General features: G+C 38.3%; 1 protein-coding gene across 4 annotated transcripts in view; it reads left to right on the top strand.

The window, feature by feature from the left end:
* The window catches only part of slc8a1b (solute carrier family 8 member 1b), a 71,459-nt gene that overhangs the window by 25,767 nt on the left and 22,470 nt on the right, over positions 1-23,222 (top strand). The window lies entirely within an intron of this gene.

Here is a 23,222-nt window from a genome sequence, read left to right as displayed (position 1 = left end):
CACTCCCACATTTATTTTTGTACCCTGATTTCTGCTTTGCTCTATGACACACACGTCCATGCCTCATCCGTCTGTCTCCAGAAGCAAAGCGTTCTGCCGGGTGGGCAGAGAGGCTGGCGTTGCCATAGAAACACGGTTTAATTGACAGGAAGTCAGAATGAGCTTGATTCTTGCTGTCCATTCTGGTGTGTTGGTTTCTTTTTGGCAGGCAGCGAAATGAACAAACTAAACCAAAGAAAAAGGCCCAGAGAGAAAAGAGGCTTACTATTAGAGAAACAGTGAAGTCACAATTTAGGTGGTCAAGCTGATTTCCACCAGGAAGCCAAAACTCAACGCTTGTGTTTGTGGTCAGTCCAGTGTTTTGGACCGAGAACGAAAAATTGTCCACATCTTCAGAAAGCCAAGTTGAAAAGAAAAGTGATCCGACCACAAATTACCAAAATAACTGCAGCTAGAATGTCACAAACCACTGTTATTGTACGGCTTTGTTGTGCGCATCATGTTTTTCAGCGTTTTGTTGCTTTTTGTTCTTTTCCACGCTCTCTCTCTCTCTTTTTCTCAGTTCTCGCTCTAAAAAAAAGAATAATGATGTGACATGAAAGTCAATATGAAACTTAACCCAGATACAGACATTGACTCTCTCTCCCTTTGTGCAGATCTTTTATTTTAACAATTAGCTAGAAGGTACAACCTTGTCTTTGTACGTGCGCATGTTTGTACTGTATATGTGAATGTTGTCGCTTTAAACGGTCTCTAACAGACACAACCATTTGCCTAAATAGGTGTCTGATTGTGTTTGTGAGACTTCCATTCACTCAGTCTAAACAAAAGAAAACATGAAATCTGATTCTGTCTTTCCAGCTGCTGATTTATGAATCAGATTCTGTGACCTTAAAGGCCAGCCCTCTGAGGCACCTGACTTGAGGAAGACTTTGTTTTGCTTTTAGTGAGTCAATAAGCTATTGATTACTTGTTTGTTTTGTGCTATGATATACAAGAAATGTTACTTTTTATGCCCATGAGAAAAAGATATCCCTCATTTATCAAAATCAAAATTACACATTTTTTGTTGCTTTTAGTCAATGTGTGTAGTTTACAAATAAACTGTGTCCTATTAGAAAAAAATGAACAGTGAAGATAAATCTCTTTTATGCTTTTTTATATTATACATATACACATATATTATACTGTCACACAATTGGACACATGGTACAGTTTATTTGTGCATGATGTTACAGTAGCTTTTTGGTCATTATCAATGTTGATGACTCATCCTGCACTACACAGATTTTTGTCCAATCTGATGCTCTCTAGAATGCAGATATCTTTTTCTATATACTACCTACATTCCATCGCAAAGAACAAATCATTAAATAGGTGATATTTCAGTAGGATCGGGAACCGAAATGGGAACAGCATTTATCTTCAGCACTTCTTTTCTTTAGGGTCCACGAAGATGAAATCCTATACCTGCATTACATTTTAAATTTAATATCAGAAAGTGTTAGCACAACCATATGGACACCCGACTTGAGTTTATTGTTACTCTGCAGTAATATTCCTGTGTGCAGAAGGATTTGTTTGACTTTTAAATACATTCTGGTGTACTACATGTAGATGTTCTGGTAGTGATTCGATTCATGCCTGCTTGTAGCTGAATTAGACGTTTCTAAGGTTTTGTTACTCTGAGAGGGACATTCTGAGAGCTAATGGAAAATGTTGGAATCCCCCAGGAATGCCTAGACGTCCCCTAAAAACACACACACAGTTCTCACAGTTTCTTTTGTTCAACAGCCGCAAAAACGTTTTTGCATTGCATTGTTTATTTCTGTGTTGTGTTTTTTATTTTGTCTATTGATGGTTTTGATTATTCTTAACTTTACAGAGTGTTAAAGTGTTAGACAGTGTTCAATATTAATGCAGAGAAAAAAACTTGAATTATTATCAATGTTATCAATATACCGATGAATTACAGAATGTTCAGAGATTACTAACCCTGATTCATTCATTCTCTTTCTCGCTGTCTCTCTCTCTATCTCTCTGTCTCTCGCTGGCACAGCGTCTTGTTTTGAAAAGCTGCATAAACTTCAGCATTTTTTCCATGACTTCAGTCCTTTTGAAACACACACAGTCCCTGTGAAACTTGTTCAGCTGGTCTTACCCAGAGAACATGAGCTGATATACTGTATAGGGGCAATGTCTCCCGGGCGAAAAAAGGCCCCCGCTGTGTGTGTGTGTGTGTGTGTGTGTGTGTGTGTGTGTGTGTGTGCGTGTGTGTGTGTGTGTGTGTGTGTGTGTACATTTTTGTCCCGCAAACACGGGTCTCCCTGTAGGTCATGGAGAATGCATGCGTCTTGCTATGTAACAGTGTATAGGAAAAAATCAAACAGGATTTGCTATATTAGCTATATTAGCAACATTAGGATTACACACATCTCTTCCCGCTTGTGTTTGTGAGTTGAAGTTGTCAAGATTGTATATGTTATAGTACAGTGGATCTGGCCGGTTAACAACACTAAGATAAACATCGTGCTTTAATGTTTTTTTTTGAGTCAGCTCTGTTTCATGTCATAACAGCGACGTGCTGTCAGAGCACATTTTACGTGAGTATGTTTAGTCTGTTACGGCAAAAACGTGTTCTGTTGTTTTCATTGGGCATCCATATATTTAAATCCACACCCGTTTCCAAAACATTGTCATTAAATATTTTGATTAATTTGGTTTTCATCTGTGACCCTGGACCACAAAACTAGTCATAAGTAGCAGGGATATATTTGTAGCAATAGCCAACAATACATTGAATGGGTCAAAATTATCGATTTTTCTTGTATGCCAAAAATCTTTAGGATCTTAACTAAAGATCATGTTCCGTGAAGATATTTTGTCAATTTCCTACCGTTAATATATCAAAACTTCGCTCGCTGCTGCCCGCTCTTTGGGAATTACCCACTCAAGTTTGGTATCTATGTAAAGCTACTCTCCACAATGACATTTCAGTAGTAAGCCAATAAAGAGCGTTAAAAATATGTTTCTTCTTAGCAACAGCCTGCCACAGCGCCTCTGATGGACAACTTTAAAGACTATTTTCTCAATATTTTGAATTTTTTGCACCCTCAGATTCCAGATTTTCAAATAGTTGTAGTTTTGAGGTGTATAAATCTCAGTTTCAAAAAATGTATCCTTATGGATTTGTGGTGCAGGGTTTATCATGTTTACTCTTTTTAAATCTATCCCATATAAGTCCGAAAACAGAAAATGCTGAAAAGCTTCATCAACATATTTAAACATAGTTTTGAAATCGGCATGATCGATGTAGGACAGTCTGGCACAATCCGCAGGGTTTATGAACACTCAAATAACGCAGATGCCTCTTGCATCTTAAACGCGCGTGTGTGTTGAAACATTAAACCTTCGCTAACCTGATTTCAGTGTTTGGCCCAAAACTACATCAATCAAATCACACAGCTCACACATGCCGATACTGGAGGATGTGTGTGTGCGTGTCACAGGTTTACCTTCTAATTTAATCAGGTGATGTAGGAACAGGAGAGATGCCAAGGCTGCTGAAACACTTTAAAGGGGTGATATGACACGGCTAAACGAATATTATCATTTGTTTTAGATTTGTGAAATGTGTATACACGATTTAATGTTCAAAATCTCTGTATTTTCCACATACCGTGCATGTTTGTATCTCCTCTTTTCCCTGCCTCTCTGAAACGTGTAGATGTTTTACAAAGCTCATCGCTCTGAAAAGCGAGGTGTGCTATGATTGGCCAGTTCACCAGTGCGTAGTGATTGGTCGAATACTGCAAGCGTGTGATGGAAATGTAACGCCTCTTACCATATTTGGAACATCAGGTTCCAAAGCAATTGTACTGACAGGTACGCCCACCTTACTTGCGTATACATTTGGGCGGTCTTAGTCAAATCATACCACGAACTGAGGTAGATTTGTGGGGGTGTGGTTACAGGAGGCGTTTCAGGCAGGTCTGGGTGAGCATTCGCTTTTAGATAGAACGCATGTTTTGTTCCGACACTTTAATTTTTGCAATTTTACGTGTCTAATACATGCATGAGCAACTTATAACACACCAAAGACACAGAAAAACATGTATTCGCGCCATATGACCCCTTTAAGAGAGAGAGAGAGAGAGCAGCAGCAGTCAGTAAGATGGACAAAAACTGTTTTATGATGAATCAGAGAGAGTAAGAGAGAGAAGCCTTACAGCAGGTAAGCTTGTAGACAGATGAGAAGCAGGTGTGTGTGTGTGTGTTGACCTATAGCTTTTGATCCAGATGGTTGTCTCAGAAACTCCGGCATGAAAGACCAGCAGAGACGACACAACGCGTCACATAAAAACGGGGTTGAGACATTGCTGTTTTGTTGAAGTCCATATCAGGCAAACTCTGTCTTTCTGTCTCCCTCTGTTCTCCAGTTATCTGTTTATACTGTAGACTGTTTTCATCAAACATCCTTCAATGAACGTACAGACTCTGTATGTGTGTCCATTTTTGGAGGATGTTCTTGATTTTGTGTGTGTGTTTTTAGTGAGATTAGTGCTATCTATCAGAGCAGATTTCTTAGAGAGCGAGACGAATTAAACATTGGCAACTTTAAAACTACCCCCATGAGTAATGATCAAAATAACCACACACGCAAACCCATAACCAACAAATTAGGCAGTTATGTTTCTATTTTCTAATTCTATGCTAGTAAAGTGTGAAATCGTGGTAGGAAATATATTGTGACCTTGCCTGTGAAAACCGCTGAAGTTTTTGTGATTTGCTGTTCTTTTACATAAAATCTTCCTACATAATTTAGAAAACATTCTGAGAAAATATAACTTTGATATGTTCAATATTGACTGAGTAAAGCCATCTTAAAGGATGCAATGTAGGATTGAGGAGGATCTAGTGACAGAAATGCAATATAATATAGATAACTATGTCCTCAGATATAGATAAATGTCCTCAGAGGTGTATAAAGACCTTATATAATAAAGCATTTTGTTTTTCTAACCTTAGAATGAGCTATTTCTATCTACATACATGTACCGCTGGTCCCCTTGCATGGAATTTCCCATGTTGTTTACAGTAGCCCTAAACAGATAAACTGTTCTACAGAGCGTGTTTTGTAAATATATAATCTGCTTTGGCAAAGAAGTGAAAACGTGACGACATCTTAGTCCTGCGTAGTGTTTCGGAAAGGAGGGGGAGGGGTGGTATGAGCCTTTGGTTGCAATTCGCAACTTCACCACTAGATGCAAATTTTATACACTGGTCCTTTAAAGATTGAAATCAATGAAATGAATTGTTGAAATCAAACTTTGATGTGTATTCTCTCTTAATTAGATTATGAAATATAAGCCTGGTTTTCAAAGCCAGGGTCACACTTGTTTGCTAGAAAACGAACTATTTTTACCTAATACCTTGCATGTTTGTTTGTTCATGTTTTCTGAATCAATATGAGTTATTTTGCCACGATTAAGTGCATATCACATGTTTAACTCACTGCTGGCACCGAAAATGTGCAAAAAAGTGTTTGCAAATGAAACGTAATCATACAAAAAATGTCAAATACTAACTTAGCTACTAATATTGCATGGTCAGTACCCTGTTTCGCTCTTTCTTTCGTTCCTTTCTCCTCTGTAGGCAGATAATTCAATTAAATGAATGACCTGTTAGCTCAATTATTCATGAAACTCGATAGAACACAAGTCCAGCCAACACACGCATGCCAACACTGAACAAAGCTATAGAGAGAGCGAGATAATGAGGGTTCTTTGGATCAGTTTTATTTCTGTTGGTACAGTGTGTGTGTATTTTAATATGCTGGTGTTTGCGTGTGTTTATAAGTGTATTGTTTTATTGGGATAATGCATTGGTTCAGTAGGAAGAGAAAAGTGTGTGTGCGCGAGTTAATTTTTGAAGCTCTTTTTTCCATTAAAGTGACTGATGTGTTCTTGCCTCTGCTCTCAAAAAGTCAATTAACCAGAGAACAGATCCTATTGGCTGTTGCCATGGAGAACGGAGGTGGGATCACAGAAAACAGTCCTGATAGGTTGTCTTCTCTGTGAGATTAGTCGGACAGAGTTTGACTGATTAGTTGGTCATGTTATAATGTATCGTGCTGTGTGTTTGATGGTAAGGACGTCCCAGGAACAGCAAACACACACACTCTAGTTCGTCTAGTTATCTAAAGACATTCTATAGACATACTGTACTTTTTTGTTATGTATAAAGTTTATTATAATTACAATAGACTATTCCTAATCCAAATCATAATGCTACTCCGAAAATATTTTTTTTGTATATACTTTTTGTTTTTTGTTACATTTAAGGATGTCCACAAAACTGCATAAGAAAATGAACCACAGTGCAGGGCCGTTGTCGGGTAAAAGAATGAGAGTTTCCCACTATACTCACAAGAGTGCCCACCTCTTAGATGTTTATTCCATCTCAGAATTTTGCAGCGTATTTACTATGTGTGAACCGCTAAATGTTAGCAGTGCTGATTCAGGATGAACAGGAGTTTAACACGGTTAAACACACACAAACATATACTTAAAGTGGTACAGTAGTTCACTCAAAAATGAAAATTCTGTCATCATTTACTCACCCTCTTGTCCCATACAGACATCTATTGAACATACACATGTTATGTCTGATATTTTATGACTGCTTTTACTTTACACTTCGGATCAGTCCCAGCGCTCTCAGAGGTGTCACTCACTGCAGCTGGGTCATGATTGGCTCTGAGCTGTCATGCAGCGTGACAGCTCCTCCCACTTAATGTCTTGCTGTCTTTGGTGCTGTCACATCGACGAGGCTCATGGGAAATCTCAGTGTGTGAGGAAGTCTGAGGGGTGGTCGCCGGGGAACACGGGTACGGCGCGCGAGAGATGAACGGATAGACGTTTTACAGAGTGGCATAGTGGGGATTGGCTCTCTTTTTAGAATTTCTTCTCTTTCTTCTCTTATCTTCCATCTGTTTTAAGTGACAGTAGTGTCTACTGGCTCACTCCATGTGTTTGGAGAGTTCTACATTCTCTATGCCTCGCTTTAAAAGAGCAGTTCACCCAAAAAAGTTCTGTTATTGACTTTTTACCCTCATGGTCTTTTCATGCCAGTTAGACTTTTATCGTTATGTGAAACACGAAATATATATATTTTTTTCATTATTGGCAAGCGCAGCAGATGTCAAGATTTTGAACGAAGATCGACTTTTTGAGCAGCGTTTTATTGAAAATTGTATTCATTTATTACGATTTTAGACAGTTTCATCGGATGCGCGCACCTGGCCCGAAGTTAACTTCTGCTCTGTGTTTGGTTATAATGTAACAATTTGTTTTATATTTAATTCATATTAATATTTGATTGTATATTAATTGTTTTAAATGAAATGAAAACTACTCAACAGTTATAGATTTTTTTGCAGAGGTCTACCTGAAGTTACGCTTAGGCCATATAATGTTTGTTTGTGTTGTTGCCGTTGAAACCGTGTTTACTGATGCTTTGCTTTGTGTTTTTTAAAGCTTAAAAATCTTGACATCAGTGTTGTCTTAAGAGTTAAGGGTTGGTAAATGATGGCAAAATTTTTGTTCATTTTTAAGCAACGTATTTAACAGTAGCTGGACTAGCAGCAGTGTGTCTCTCTCATCTTTAAAGAACTTTAAAGTCTTTGAGGGATTTTAGGATGAACATGATCAGTGACGTCACACTTTACTGACACAGAGACACACACTCACTTGCAAAAACACACACCATGTCATTCCATAAGCATTTCAGTGTTAAATAGTCAAATGTGGAGTGTGTGTGTGCACGCGCAAGAGAGAGAGAGAGATGATGTACTGGTTTAATTTCATGGGCGCTCTTTGCCTGGAGGACCACTGTCGGAGTAAAGGAAGGAAAATAAGAGATGAAAAGAAAAAAGAAAAGGTCAAGATGATGCAGAGAGGGAGAGAGAGCGCTGCTAGGCTAAATGGTATTGAATGAGAGACGCTTGTCTCTGGTTAATCCCTAATCGGACTGCATATGATCTGAACACAGTCTCAGACAACCTTGTTTAATCCCATTATACTGTGAATAATCTCCTGCCTACCAGATCTGAAGAGTCGATAAACCTAAATTGGGGTCAAAATACAATGTTTGTGAATATTTATCTGTAATTTGGGATCCTGATGCATCTCCATAAAGGAATAGTTAGTTCAAAAAGATGTCGATCCAAATCACCATAATCTGTTGTTTTTCACCTAGATGTGGGTTTTAGAATACATGTTTAGAATGACACACGGGTGAGTAAATAATAATTTTTCATTTTTTAAGAAACAGTACATTTAAATGGAACGGTTTATATTGATTCACAGCTCTCGTTAAATGTCTCTTTCCCCCATACTGCCTCAACACACACACACACACTCCATAACTCTCTGTGGTATTGTTCATCTATGCCTGGTTCAATTAAAATGCTGACAGCAGCCACAAAAGACTGAATTGAATGCTCCAAAAGGTCTTTTTACCATGCCGCCTGAGACTGGTGAGAGATTGAGAGGGAGAGAGAGAGTCATCAGAAGAGAACCAATGCAAACAGTGATTGTGTTCTTCCTCAATCTGCCTGATCTTTACTTCTGATCTGCCTTTGCAGCCACGCTAATGCTTTCACAACTCTAATTCATAGAGCTCACAGAATAAAATATTGTAAACTGTGAATTATGAATGTACAGTTTGTTGTCATAAGTTTAAATACCCATATTTTTTAATAAGGCGTTTAACTTCAAAAAAGTGAGGCGAATAAAATCTGTGGTGCAATTTATGTGATCCTGTTTTAAAGGATGTAAATTTATGAGGACAATTTGCATTTGCTATTTTGTGGGTTTGGCTATACTTGAAAAGGTTTCCTGTCCAAAAGTAACAATAAACATGTTGAAAATTGACATTAGGACAATTGAGCTGTTTGTGGGAAATTCCATCATTCTCTTCAATAGCTCTGACCTCTTGGCTCTGATTAAATTTAGGTCACTTTGTGACCTTTTGATCTGACATGAACCTGTTCTAGACACAGTACAGCATTCTTCTCCAAGAGAACCGAAGGTTTTATCAATTATGGTACTGTTAGCCTATTAGGAATAAAAAAATCAAAGGACGGCTAAGAAAAGTGGAAGAATTAATTGAAATCAGCCCTAATAATATTAGCGGCAGTTCCTCTACCTTACAAAACACAGTAGAACAAAATAGAGCAGAACAATGTAGCCATGTGCCTGGGGTCAAAGATCAGAGCAAAGGTCATCCTGACGTCAGGTATCATCCTCATATTTCTACTTTGCCGTTTTCAGAGAAGAACAAAGGTCATTGATATTTCCATTTACAGAAGTCCCTGGAATCTACTACACATGCGCACAATTCAAGTCCGTTCATTTATTGTGTCTTTCTTTCTGTTGGCTCTTTAGGCAGTAAAATGAATTGTTAATGTGTAAAATATGAGGAGAGTGATCTGCATTGTGATAGAGATTCCTGTTTTGCAGGATATACAGTGCAGTCCAGTTAAATGAACAAATTTAATAAACAAGTGTGACATTGACCATGTTAACTTCATATTAAGATTATAATTCCTCGCTTCCATTAAAGGAAAAAGATGCTCTTTAGATCATGCTGGGATATCATCACGATGTGGAGAAATGTTGTCATTAAAGCGAAAAGGGAACCCTTCTTTTCCTCTTCTCTCTCTCGCTTTCATCCATCATCATATATGCACGGATTAAACAGCACATGCTCTTCATATTTCTTACATATCGCTTTAGTGGCTTGTTTCGTGGTACAGGGTAGCAGGAGAGACGGAGAGATGTGGCATATTGTAAGAACAGATGGAGAAATGAGTGGAGGATAATTGTTGCCTCTGTAATCAAGCGGAAGAAGCCGTTTTGGCCTAACAGAACGCACACACACATCTAGGGTGTGTTTTTGTGTGGCGTGTCACAGCTGTTTGAGAGTTTTGGATCTTTGATAAGATTTTAGTTAGACTGAATGTAGATGAGCTATAGGGATGCTGATAGAATTTGTATAATATATTGGCAATGATTCTTCCTTGAGTTCAACTCTGCACAATCTACTCAAAGACATTGAAATATTTACATTTAGTGCATTTGGAAGATGCTTTTTTGCAAAACCATTCGGGGTATACATTTTATCAGTACTATATATCAAAAAAGCTGGAAAATATCCAGCAAATAAACTCTTAAATCATATCTTGAAAGCCGCTCAGATTTATTGAACAGCCTTAGTCTCGCATACCTGACGTGACCAACAAGACAGCTAACAAATGCTGCTTAAACCTATTATACTGTATTTATCAAGCACACTAACAAGGCAGTTTTGAATTAATTATCCACACTTAAATCCTTCCCAAAGTGATGCCAGTCCTCCACAAACCTGACAGATGGCACAGTTATATGCTCAGCGTGTAGCTGTAGCATTTCAGGTTTGATAGGAAACAGTCTGTGAGCGTGCAGTTGTTCAGCGCGCCCCCGCAACCAGCTGTCACACTTCATTCTCATTCAGACTGGACGGTGGAGGTGAGGAGGTGATTGGACTGCTAGCTGCATCCAAGTGGGATAAGTGCAGTCCGTGAAGCATAATGTTTGTGATTTACAACATATTCTGCCCTTAAAATGGGCCTGGATGTCATGTGGGATTGTGGGAAGACCTGGGCTACGGAACAATTTGCATAATATTGGTACTGTATAATATGAGAGATTAGCATAAGTGTCTCAAATAATATGTAAATAGTACAATGTACAATGATTGTACCTAGCTAGACATTGTACAATTTCCAGAATTTTCAAAAGTACAGTACACTTCTGTGTATTCAGTATATGCTTTTCATTAGGGGTGTCACAATATAACGTATTGCCAAAACCATGATTATAGTAAATACCGCAAAATATTACCGAAATATCGTAAATAATAATATCGTTAAATTTTTGGCACCAGTTTAAATCGTTACAGTCTTTGCAAACTCTTTCTCAACATATTTCATTGATAACCTTAATATTTAAAATATTTGAAATAGCATGTTTTGTCTGCTATCGGCGCGTACATGCATAATGTAAACAACACAAACTTATAATGAATCAACACTTATGCAGGGATAAGGCGATGATGTAGGGCTGTGCCGATAAACGATATCATATCGAATCGCGATAGAATGTATTTCAAAAACGATGATAAGCTATTGGCATTTTGACTCGATATGGATTAATCTTACAGTCTAACAGAACGCAGAAATAAACGCAACAACAGTCAGTCAGCGTGCAGCTTTTATCATGCGCGTCAAAGTACAAAGTCCATTTCATACTGCACTTGGCAAAGAAAACTCAACACGAGGAGGAAAACTACTGGAAGCGGAAACAAAGGTGAAACTAACCTCGAGCTGTCATCACGCGGTTTATCAAGTGTCTTCTTTTTTTTCGCAATTGCCGGTTAACCAAAACAAACTTGAGGCGCAATTGCAAGCGAGTTACTTCGAAACTCAAGCACAAACGTTTTTATATCCATCGTTAACACACCTGCTAACATGAGCTGGTGCTTATTAAACAAACCAGCGCTGCCCTGTACAGATTAGAGATGAATGAAGTGAGATGAATGAAGTGAGTTTGTGTGCACATTAAAATATTGAACCTTGTATGTAAGATGCTTGCATGATTAAAGAAATGTACTACAGTTTATGTGAGATGTCTTTAAGGTTCACTGAATACATTGAATGAATCCCACTACTCGAGCAAGACATTATTGCAGCGTTATGTATGTGCGCAGGTGCTGAGCCAATAGCGTTCGAATGGACCAGTAACGGAGCCCTTTCATTGGTTGAATGTACTGAATGAACACTCCCTTTACTTTACTAGTCAATTGAGTCAAAATGAGACTGAATGAACTGGTACATGTTGTTTATGGCCTAATATCCTCTGTGTTGCAACAGTGCATTCATTTAATTGAATTTTAACTGGTTAAAGGTTAACTTTTGTTAATAAACTGTATTTAAAATAGATTCTTTTAAATACAGTTTTTTAATTAAATATATATCGAAATAAATATCGTTATCGATCAATATAGAAAAAAACTATCGAGTTTACTTTTTTGCCATATCGCCCAGCCCTACGATGATGTATTGTGTGCTTGTGCTTTAGTTCCGCCCACTGTAGCCTCCAGGAGATCGACTGTTTTCGGAAAAAATCGTACAGCTGTATCTGTCTTTTATCTTACAGCTGTATCTGTCTTTTATAAATGTGATAAAACTAAATACTCTTTGAAGATATAAAGTATGTAATACTACTCTATAGGGAAAAAATCTGACACTTGAATGTTTTAATCTGCAATCCCTAACTTGTGCCTCTCTGTTTTTCATTATAAAACTTATAAAACATTTTTTTCATTTTGTGGGTTTAAGTCAAATGATGTCAAACTGACATTACTTGTCAAATTGTTCTGTACAGCTCAAATTATAAATCACTATTATAAGCTTACCATTGCAAAGGAGGCCATTTTGAACACTATTTTATGCAAACGTCATGTGACAAATGGTTCTGTTTTATCAACAAAAAAAATTACAAGTGCCATTGTAAAATACTCAAAAGCATTTCCTATCATCAGCTTAGTATGTATAGTATGTAGTTGGAATTTGGGATGGGTCATTGTGTTTGGTGGATGTGAGGTGAAAGTGACAGCCGCATGGCCATAAGCTGAGACTAATGAGCCCTAAAGGATGTTTGACTGAGCACAGCAGGATGGACATAGAAAGACACTAATCCGCCCTAAAGGGTTTGTGTGCCAGCGATGATAGTCTCACTCCTGGACTATAAACACACAGCTGGGCTCCTTCCCTTGTATTATTGACATAAACGGACACAGACTCACCTTTAAACACACACACATGCACCAGAGCTTCAGAAGAGGTCAGGGCTTCCTTTACAAGCCTCTTTTTCAAGTAGAGACAGGTTGGCCACCAATGCCATCTGTCAATCATCTGGATCAAGTCAAACACCCTGGGAAATACACACACACATACTTGCTGTTTTTATTCCTTACCTGTTTTGTTTTGGCCGAGCGGGTGGTTGCCGTGGAAATTGTTGGTATGTGTTAAATATAGACTAGTTTTGGGGCCTGTAAGAAATTTAGCCGCATTTGTGGACATTTGGATTTGTGCTCACATTGACATACTTGTTTGTGCTCTTCTGCCTTTGATCAGTGGTAACTCATGTGTAGAATAGCTGTGCAGCCGACCGGAGAGTGTAATCGAGGTCTGACTTTAGTTGAAGTATGTGTATAAAGCATGCAGATTTTTTTCATTTGCTTTTTGCCGTCACCTGTAACCCATCCACCCCATCACTTTCCATATGTGTCCTAAATATGTCATATTGTATATGAATCTTAAATGCAGTAATATTCATTTCTATGCAAATAATAGTTGCTGTTAGTTACTCTTAATCATAACCCTCACACAAACGTGTTTGTAATCATTTGTAGGAAAACATAATTTGGCTGATTTACTGAATTTTTGAAATATTGAGAAGCACTTGTGTATGAAATTTAGTGACATCTAGTGGTGAGGTTGTGAATTGCAACCAATGGCTCACTCCCCCTTCCTTTCAAAGCACTACGGTGGCTGACACAGAACTAAGATGTTGTCATGTTTTCGCTTCTTTGCCGAAGGAGATAACGTGTTTACGAAACACACTCTGTAGAGCAGTTTCTCTGTTTAGGGCTAGGGTGAATTCCATGCAAGGGGACCCGTGGTGTATGTAGATAGAAATAGCTAATTCTAAGGTTCTAAAAATATACGTAACGCTTCATTATGTAAGGTCTTTATACACCTCTGAAGACATACAGTAGTTATGTATATTACATTTCATTTCTGTCAATAGTTCCTCGACTACACATTGGACCTTTAAAATGTCATTAATACTTAAAATTATAGTATAATGTTAATAATAATATTATTAGTAATATAGTTTTTGATGTGTTTCTGAAGACATTTTAGTGCCAGACCTGTACACACACACGCATCTCTAATGGCCCAAAAGGTTGCTATGTTTTTTTTTCCAGTTCTGAACGATTGATTAGACCTTCACTGGAGCTCTATTGAAACTCCAAAACAGCTTCTTCGGCTTCATTTTCCAGCTGAGAACCTTCCCTTTACCTTTATTCTTTCTTTTCTTTCTCTTTGAAAGCCTGCTCCTGTGAAGCTCTCTAACTCCTACGGTTATTAAAGTACCTCACTCCCTCTCTTTCTCTGTCATCCTTCTTTTGCCCTGTTCCACTGTACCCCTAGATCATGCCTTGAGGGAAAGAAACAGGTGCTGAATAGATTATTTCTCAAAAGTCAAAGGTCAGGAATTACCTGATTCTAAAATACCTGGAGGTGTCTTTCATTCTGCATAGGGAGAGAGAGAGAGAGAGAGAGAGCATCAAAACCCAGCTTGTCCTGACCACTATGATTTACTCTTTAGATAGGACGTTTTGTATAGCTTGCAGTCGTTTTAGGACCTGGACGAAAATGGTCATTATGCAATCAATATTGCACTCTGTTGATTTATTGGACAATAGGCCATGCTTGACCATTCAGCATCATTGAACCCACTGTTTTAATTGGATTAGAAATGAATAAAAAATCTGTCATGCGGTTGTTTTATTAGAAAATATATATTAAGAATAAAAATGTCATTTGCTCATCCTGTTGTTTTAATTTTATACAGTATATATACAAAATGTTTCATTTTCTTTACTCTATGGAACACAAAAGGAGAGAAATGAAATACAATGAGACTGAATGGAGACTGGGGCACTCAGAAAATATATATTTATGTTCATGCTATAAAAAATTGTGTATTGATCTTGTGCACTGTATTCTTGAGGCCTGTCTTTGTGTGAGAACGAATTGTAAGTTATTATTCCCTTTTGCTGTACCTTTCAAATCTTACTTTTTGCTTCCAATATACAATATGTATTTTTGACAAAAAAATCCCCCCGGTTCCCATTCACTTCTGTTCAATAGAAATGTTTCCTGTGCTCTACAGAAAAGAAATGCTGGTTTGGAGTGACACAAGGGTTAAAGCTGGGTTCACACTACGGATGCACCGATACCGATACTAAGCTCATGTATTCGTACTCGTAAAAAGGCACCGATACCAAACACCGATACCTCATGTGACAGAACTGACTGAAATTTGTCGTGAAATTTGCTTTGTTTGTGACATGCACATAATGTGTTTAAGGTGGAATTGTTTCTAATTATGAAGCTATTCTATTTTTATTAGTCTCGCTGTGTTGTGAAAAGGTACAGGCATCGGTACAGGCATGTATCGGCGAGTACCAGAAATATCGGTACTCATAATCAGTCTTTAAAAAATGGTATCGGTGCCTCCCTAGTTCACACCAATCGCGAACAATTGCATTCCACACTCTTTATTACTTGCGGGAAAATTTTGTTATTTTCACTTGAGTGACGCGATCTCGCAAATATTTTCAACCGTGCTGCCCGATTCTCGTCATTCGCACCGCCTGCCGCGAGTTCGTGTCTATACGCGTCTTTGCATTGACTTTGTATGTTATTTACTCGCGCAAAATGCTTAATTCGCGTTTGGTGTGAACCAAGTGAAATTTTTAATGACAAAATGTAAATTTTGAGATGAACTGGTCATTGAAAATATGTGTCATATTTGGTATGTATGTATGTATTTTATATGAGGAGACTTGTCTTTTTGCGGCTGACATTGAAACAGAAGTCTGTTTTATTCCAGTTGTCTTCTTTTCTTTTTTTCTCTCTCTTGAGAGCTTCTTTGGCTTTTCAGACATGAAAAGTGACACAAGTTCTTATAATGCATTTGTGTGTCTGAGTGTATGAGTAATAGTGATGTGTGTTGTTCTATGAGTAATAGCTGTGTGTGCATTTGTGCGTGCATGTGTGGGCGGATGGTACAGTAACAGATGCGGCAAACAAAGTGAAAGAGTGACTGGAAGAGAGGAGAGGAATGGGTTAGTGAAAGATGTCAGTCGAGAAGAACGATACAGGGAACGAATACACTTTTGGAGTGATGTTTTAAAATTCCTCAAAACAGTACTGTTGCCATGACTTCACAGAACCTTTGGGAAACAAACAGCTCTATGACATCAACATCTGATTGGCTTTGTCCCTTATGGAACGTTGATCGACAGCTAAACCTCATCCTTCAGCAAGTTCAAGATCTTTGGTTACAGGGCGGATTTTTCTGAAGCATGTTTGATTTGCCTGCTGGTGTGTAAAGAGGAAAGATTGTGATTTGTTGATGGACGTGTTGAACTGTTGACCTGATTAACATAAGCTATTTATTATAAATTAACTGCTTTTGCATGTATTGCCGCATGCCATTACTTGCTAGCAGACAGTTTTACCCGAAGTGCACTGAGTGCAGGAATAAACCCTATAATGGTGCTTCAATGGCTGCCAACCATGTGGTCAAGGTTTGGCTGGTTAGCTTTGGCAATTAGCCCCTGCTGTTAGACGCCATTATGTGGGCCAACAGCATGTTTCTCAATTGACAGGCTTCAGCAATGTATTCTGATGATACAAATACATACCTGTGCTGCCCCACCGGCATAAACCAGCATGAAAATTCAATTCATGACCATCCATAGTAGTGCGACCTGGAATCAAGTGTCAAGGTCACAGTGATCTCTAGGATTTACCCTACCTGTATTCAATCCCATGAGGCTTTGCCACATCCACTAACCTCAGTGATGTCTTTTGATGTCATCATTTTTCAACAAAGTAGATCACCGCAAGCTTTTGCAGGATCAGTGGACGCTTTGTTTCTTTTCTTTTTTGGGGGGATGTTCCTCTCTCCCTCCCTCTGCTCTAAATCCCTGCCCAAGCATGACTTCATTAAATTGAGATTTTAATTACCCCGTTGCAGTTATTTGCATATACAGTGGGACGATAAAAACCCTCTCCCTGTGCGGCTCTCACCGCGTGACCTTTGACATCAGTCAGGCGGAAAGCCCATGAGACGAGAGGTGTCGTAAGAGGTTTGTTGATCTCAGCTCTTTCGTAATAATACTTGAGCGCTGTGCCCTTAAACTACACGTTCATTCTTTCACAGTCACGACATTTACGCAGAAAGCGTGTGTGGGGTTTTTTTTCAAGCATAAATTTTATTAAATATGTGCTTTGAGGTTGCCAGATCTGCTTAACAAGTCAGTCCAATGGCTGTTTTAAAATTATTATCCAAAACTCAATATGCCATGCTAACATCTAAATGTCCAGTGTATGAAATTTAGCAGCATCCAGTGGTGAGATTGTGAATAGTAACGGCTCACTCCACCGCTCACCCCTCACTTTCGAAGCACTATGGTGGGTGGCTGACACAGAACTAAAATGTTGTCACGTTTTTGCTTTCTGCCAAAGGAGATAACGTATTAACGAAATACGCTTCGTAGAAACAACATGGTGAATTCCACGCAAAGGGAACCGCAGTGTACAGTATGTAGATAGAAATAGCTCATTCTAAGGTAATAAAAACGTATCGCTTCATTATGTCAGGTCTTTATACACCTCTGAAGAGATAGTTATGTATATTATATGGCATTTCTGTCAATAGATCCTCTATTTTTTATCATAAACATAGTCTGTTTTCATGAATAACTTCATATCTTAAACTCATACTTTCATACAAAACGATATATACGACTGCTTGCACCTTTAACCCATGGAATAAAAATAACCCATGGCAACCATTTAAAAGTAGCCAAATTTTGCTCAAAATCCATCGACTTGGCAACCCTGATGTGCCTAGAAGCAAATATTTACGGTACAAGAAAAAAGTATTTCTTTAAAAGGTATATCTTGTTTTGTGGATGTTTAGATATTTTTATTTGAAAGTCTAAAATACAGACACACTACAGCTTTTACAAGAATTATAAAACACTTCTTTTTTTACCAAGTTAAATTGTTCTGCTATGGTAAGCCTCAATCCTCTGTGAAACTGCGTTTGTACTGTTATTCAGAATGACTGGATCTATCGCTATCAATAGAACAGAGTACAAGCTGGCCTCAGGGTCTCCAGGTCTGTCAGTCTCCTCTTGTACGCCATTATTATCACCGCTAACTACTAGAATTTTCTCTTGAGCGGTTATGCTTGCCTTGCACTTGTCCGACAAATCAAATTATCTTTACTTCAATTCATGCAATCATTACTTCCCAGAAGAGGTACGGCATCGTTTGTCAGGTGCTGACGTGACTTGAGGTGAATGCGAGACAAGCTTCTGGGTGTCGTCGGTGCTTACAGGAGCGATGGGTTGGAACGGGGCCACTAGAGCTGCGGGCTGGAGCTGATGTGCTTCATCTGTTCTCGATCCGAGCTGAATGGTTGGGAAATTAGATGGATAATGATCTGGTGGGACGGCAGTCTCTGTCCCTCTGATTTGTGTGCTGTCAGTTTGTCTTGACTTTAACCTCCGCCGTGTGATGAGTAGCTTGAGGTCTCTGTTAAGAGCGTGTGTGCCTATGAAATATGCAGCTTTGTAGTAAACAGTAATCCGAGGAGAAGTGGATAGCAAGGCTCTTCCCAGAAATTGAGAGGTGAAAGAGAGAGAAAGAGATGGCTGTTATTTGACCTCTAATGAAAGTATGATTACTTTCTTTTGTGGTATGTTGTTTGCCTGACATCAGATGTAGGAGTGTGTGCTTCTGTAAAGGTTTGGCGACATTTATGAGAGACAATTTTTGAAAATGCCCTCATAAATGTAATGGAACATGTCAATATCCAATGTTTGTGCTTTGGGGACAAAATCTACAGGCTGGATTATAGTAATAATAATTAAAGTCTGGTACATTATGTGTCTTTTAAGATAAGTAAACGTGTGTGGAGTGAAATATCTAAGTAAATATCTACAGCAAAATATAATTTAAAACTGCTGAATATCCTACAACCTGATCCAGTGACATCTGATAAGAAGGATCACACACACACACATACACACGTCAAGCAGCTCTGTTATATATGGAGAGTGGGTTCTGAAGCACTTACTCTAGGGGTACCCGCCGTTGCTACGGTGACAGTGAGGCTGATGTACGTGGGATCTTTAGAGGAGGAGAGGTCAAGAGGTCAGTGCTGAGAGAAACATCCTTATATGGGCATCCAGAGAGCCCAGCAGGGAATATACTGTGTGTGTGCGTGTGCGTGTGCGTGTGTGTGTGTGTGTGTGTGTGCGTGTGCGTGTGTGTGTGTGCATGTGTGCATGTGCACTTTCTTTCTTTCTTTCTTTCTTTCTTTCTTTCTTTCTTTCTTTCTTTCTTTCTTTCTTTCTTTCTTTCTTTCTTTCTTTCTTTCTTTCTTTCTTGTCAGAATGGCAGACAGTATTGTTGGGGTTCCAGCAGTGCTTGATTTAAATCGTCCTGCTGGAGGAAAGTGCACAGAATGATGTAGAGACCAGCACAGGGCTGTAAATAAAAAGAGAGAGACAAGAGATGCAATGAAGGTCATGAAGACAGCTTTTGTGTTCCACCGGCGTTTCCCCGTATGTGTTAGCGTGTATGTGTGGATCCCTGCCATGTTGGAAATGTGTCTCCGCCCTTTCAACTGAAAGCACTGCAGCTCTTTCAATTAATACATTATTAATGATTATCTAAACAAAGCTCATGAATATTAAAATGCTTTCACTAAGCAGTTTGAAAAAAACAGAATCACCAAGTGAACACATACATACATACATACACACACACACACACACACACACGCACGCACACACACACACACACACACACACACACACGCACACACAGAAGCACACATTAGTCTCCTGGGGCATGTAGCCAGTTATCATTAATCTAATTAACTGTCTCACTTAAGACCTGCCCATCAAAACTTACCCAAGAGAGAGAGAGAGAGGCGGGGTGAGCCAGATACCAACAGACAGCAGCACCGAAGCTTTTGAAGTGATGTGCTTCTGAAATTGGGTCCTCATGTCAGTTCTGTCTCTTGTGACAGTTTAGAGAAAATGTGTCGAGAACAAAAATCTTTCATTCAGTTTGGATTCACCTTGACCCGTAACATAGAACTGAGCGGAAAAAGTGAACCGAAGTAAAGAAAGAATTGATAAAGAATTTTTTTTTTTCACAGGAAAGGTTTTAAATGAGTCTTAAAATAGAAATCTATTTGCTGTTTTGAACTCAATTGCTTGACTTTTTAAAAACTATAAATATATATATATTTACATACTGTATAATGTATGCATTTATAATACATATATTTCTTTCTTTCTTTTACTTTATTGTGGCTTCATACATATACATACATTTTCTTCTCTTCCCACTCTCTCTTCCTTTCTCCATCCATTATTTACCAGCAGGTCTCTGCAGAAAGCTCTCATTTCACCCCACTGGTTTACACATCAATCAATACATGCACTGTGTGTGTGTTTCACATGGCTTTAAGTTCTGTAAAACAAATGTATTTGAGCATACATACACATATGTCATAAAAAATAGGTCATAAGATGAATGCACACACACACACACACACACACGCGCACACGTAAAAGATGATTTGATCGTATCATTGACAAATTCACACATGAATTTTCTTTGGTTTAATTCAAGAATTTATTTTATGCGTTATGCCATTGGCTTTTCACACAAATCAAAAAAATAGAATAAATGTCACATATTTACTCTAAGCATTGACATTCACTGCGCGCACACAGTACACATGTATGCAAACGTCAGCCCGTATTGATTTGGTGTGGCTCCTCTGCTCGACACGATCTGAATTTTAAAGAGATTTCATTAGTTACTTTATGCTCTCATGCTCTCTCTCTCTTTCTTTCTGGTAATAGCAGTTGAAAAGTGGCTCTATTTTGGCTTTTTTTCACGGTTGCTAAGCACAGATCTAATTGCAGGCAAATGTTTCTGGCCACTGTAAGTCAAACAGCGTGTGTATGTGTTTGTAAATCTGGCGTAGACATTAAACTAATAGGTCTGGATCTCATTCCAACCTAACTGCACTGACCCAAACCTGGTATACTTGATCTGAGCTTCAGTCTGATCTTGCATCAGCCTCAAGAGGTGAACTCAGATCACTGCAGTCACTAACTCGCTGTAATGCAGCAGCAGGGAGGGATCAGAGATGGAGGCACTGCAGCATGAGTGTGTGTGTGTACTTAGCTATAAGTGAACTAAAGTTCATGAAACTTGCTTTTGGGGGCGTCCTTGGTATATAAAACACAACATAAATAAAGTAAATAGTTTTGAGATTTCTATATTCAAACAAATTGTTTAGTTAGGGTCTGTTAGGGAGTGTATTTTATAGAACCAGCATCATTTCACATTTTAACATCTAAAGTTTTGATTGAATTGTATTAGCCACATACTTTTTTAGAGAGAAGTACAGCAGAGTAATGTGCACAATGTTCTTGTTATTATTACTGCATGTGTGTTTGTTTTCAGCTCTGTTCCATTAAAAGTTACTGCAATGCAGATATGCTAATGAACACATTATATAAAACCATGCGTGTGCACCCCGCTGCATTTTTACTCTCTGTGTATGTGAGGGTCTTATCTCATGCTCTGTTTCTGGTCAGACATGATTTGAAACAGCTTTATATAATGTACTGATCAGAGATTCAAGACCCCGGGCATAGCCCACAAGCCCTTGCTTGTTTGCCTTAATCTAAAGCGCACTTTGACATCCTGCAGGCTCGAATATGAGCAGCTAAAGAGAGACGAGCGCTCTCAGAGGAGACCTCGGCAAGCAGCGCACACACAAACATACAGCCACTATCATATTTCACATTGTAAAGAAATACTGCACTAAAATAATGCACAGGACTCCCAAGTGTGTGTCTTCATATCAGATTCTCATGTGTGCTGTGAGCACTGAGCACGTGATGCTGAGTGTCAGGTGCCATAATATGTTTCATTTAGGAGCTAAACTTGTTTGATTTTGTAAAACAAGAACCACGGTTGTCTATTTGCAGAGTCTGTTTACACTTCTACATTTCTAATCTACAAAACACAAACTCTCAAAAAAAAACACTTTGTTTTCCATCAGTTTCAATAGCTTTTGTCTTATACAGTTATACCTATGATTCCATTTGGAATGAGAGCAAGAGAGATAAAGGGGAGAAGTGAAAACGAAAAGTCAATTAACAACAGACGACAAATGTATCTATGCATCTACGCATGTTTCAGATGTACAAAATAACGTCCCTAAATGTGCACACGCCACACAAACTGCACGTTCTGCAACTGTTAAACCAGTTCCATTACTTATGTAGCATCAGCGTGCTAGCATGACCTCAGCTGAACCAAACCCACATTCAGATGAGATGTGAAGAGGGTCATTCCCACACATGGCGTACTGCACCTTCCACTGTGTGTAATGTGTGTGGAAACAATCTGTGTTCTCTAGAGGAGCACAACACTGCGTTTCTGTGACAACCAGCTGGATGGAAGGAACATGAAATTGTCTTATGAGAAATAAGAGAAGAAGAGAGAGAAAGAAAGAAAGTGTTTATTAATCTTCCCTGCAGCATATGCCAGCAGTTAGACTCTTAAAGATAATTCTTATGTTCTGTCTTTCTCTCGCTTTTTTAATCACACCCTCCTTCTAACTTTTCCTCGTGATTTTTATTTTTGGTAAGACGGTTTAAAAACAACAACATAAACAAGCGTTTCTGTGCATGCATGCTTTTGTGGCCCAAACTTAACTTCTGATACACATCTGCAAAGAATAGAGTCCTTGTAGATTATTTCTGAAAACAAACCAACGAAATAGCAAATAAATTACATTAAAGTACTTGTCTAAACTTAATTGCGACAAAGTTACACGACCCATTCAACAAATTGTTTATTAATACCATTATCATTCAATAAAATTAAACAAGTTGTTTATTTAATACAATTATCATACAAAAAATATTCATATAAATTAATATAAATGTATTAAAATATAAATCGTTTTATTATTATCCACTAGCCAGACCGATAAACAAACACAAGACCGGAAGTTAACTTCGTGTGTCCGATGAAATCGTCTATACTTATGTTTTGTTTCTCTATAGATAAGTACATTTATGTTTGTTTTAGGGCTGCTCGATTATGACAGAAATCATAATCACAGTTATTTTGGGCAACATTGAAATCACGATTATTTAACATGATTACTCATCATTACTGACATTTTAAACAACATATC

The sequence above is a fragment of the Triplophysa rosa genome, linkage group LG10 (assembly GCF_024868665.1).
Source record: "Triplophysa rosa linkage group LG10, Trosa_1v2, whole genome shotgun sequence".
NCBI classification, from domain to species: domain Eukaryota; kingdom Metazoa; phylum Chordata; class Actinopteri; order Cypriniformes; family Nemacheilidae; genus Triplophysa; species Triplophysa rosa.
This window is presented reverse-complemented; position numbering and strand designations above follow the sequence as displayed.